Source organism: Cucumis melo, unplaced genomic scaffold (genome assembly GCF_025177605.1).
Source record: "Cucumis melo cultivar AY unplaced genomic scaffold, USDA_Cmelo_AY_1.0 utg000167l, whole genome shotgun sequence".
In the NCBI taxonomy this organism is placed as follows: Eukaryota; Viridiplantae; Streptophyta; class Magnoliopsida; order Cucurbitales; family Cucurbitaceae; genus Cucumis; species Cucumis melo.
The window spans coordinates 37,501-39,090 of record NW_026123808.1 but is presented as its reverse complement, the minus strand read 5'-3'; the positions used below and the strand labels follow the sequence as shown (position 1 = coordinate 39,090).

Genomic DNA, 1,590 nt, shown 5'->3' with positions numbered 1-1,590 from the left:
GGCTCATAACCTTGAAGTCACGGGTTCAAATCCTGTCTCCGCAAAATTTTTTTGTCTAAAAAAATTGAGGTTTGATCTTGGTAACTATTAATTAATTACTATATAATATTCGCTTTTTTTCTTTCCAGATGGGAGGAAAAGAAGGGGGGAGGATAGAACCACTATACTATCACGGTCGACTATACTTAAAAATTTATCCTATTAAATGAAAAACATTAACCCATTATCCTCATCCTGGGCGGATAGCGGGAATCGAACCCGCATCTTCTCCTTGGCAAGGAGAAATTTTACCATTCAACTATATCCGCATTTTTTTTTATCTGCAATCTATAGTATAGATCAGTGCAGAGCTATCCTCTTATACTAGGCTATTAATACTAGGTTAGAGTATAATTAGGCTATTTTTATATAATATATATATAGATTTAACCAATTATATAGTTATTATATAATATATTTTATACTATACTATTTATTTTTCTAATATTTGGAATTCATCTTTATAACTAAATAAAGATAATTATATATTTTTGTCTATATAATTATATATAATATATAGTTTCTCTATTATCAATATCTAAGTATTATTATATACTTTCAAATATATTATTTTTATATGAATTATGTGAGATATATTCAATTTTGACAATACAAGAAAGAGACCCCCTCCCTCTAAATTTTTTTCTTTATTTGCATTTTTCATTTTTAGGACTTATATTGTATTTTAATGTCTCTCACAATTCGAAAGAATTAGGGGAGGGTCGTTTCATTTTTGTATCGAGAACGAAGAGGTTCAAGAGATAAGAGAATTAAGGATACCCACCAGAAAGACTAATCCAATCCATAATGATGTACCGGAAAATACAACATTTTTGTTACCCGACCAACCTTCAGGAGAAGCAAATACAACGGGCACACTAATCAGTAAGATTGATGAAGTAACAATTAATGCAAAAACAGCCAATTGGAAAGCAATAGTCATGTTTCTAATCCTCCAATCTACCAACAAAATATACCATTTGATCCCTTTACCAGCCAGCCAAAATTTTGATAAAATGTATCAGGGAGGGATTTTACCATAAATCCATTGATTCTATATTACTTCTTACTTTTTTAATACTTTAGCATGCATGGGATTGCGGGGTAGTCTTTTTTTACTTCACAAAAAGGGGTATACTGGATCATATATATCTATATGTATAGAGATAGGACTTATAGATTCACGCCTTATATTTGTCTATAGTATAGACAGTAATGGTAGCAACTTATATGTCAATCTTCTATTCGATGGGATGGAATATAAATAAAATAGAAATTATCTTTCGGAGAGATGGCCGAGTGGTTGATAGCTCCGGTCTTGAAAACCGGTATAGTTCGAAACAAAGAACTATCGAGGGTTCGAATCCCTCTCTCTCCTTTTGTTCGGCGAATCAATTTGTTTCTTTATTTTATTGGTTTTGCCCGGCTCAGTATCATAAAAGGGAATGGCTCGGCTAGGTGTGATAGCCGAGCCAAAACAGAAAAAAAGATTAGATAGAAATGAAGAAAGGAAAAAGGAGGACTTTTAAAATATAACCCGATCTGTCCAAC

At 31.9% G+C, this 1,590-nt stretch overlaps 1 non-coding gene across 1 annotated transcript; it reads right to left on the bottom strand.

Moving 5' to 3' along the window:
- Positions 1 to 237: 237 nt before the first annotated feature.
- Positions 238 to 308, bottom strand: TRNAG-GCC (transfer RNA glycine (anticodon GCC)). The gene has a single exon. It is a non-coding gene; the product is annotated as a tRNA-Gly (tRNA).
- Between the last annotated feature and the right edge of the window lie 1,282 nt (positions 309 to 1,590).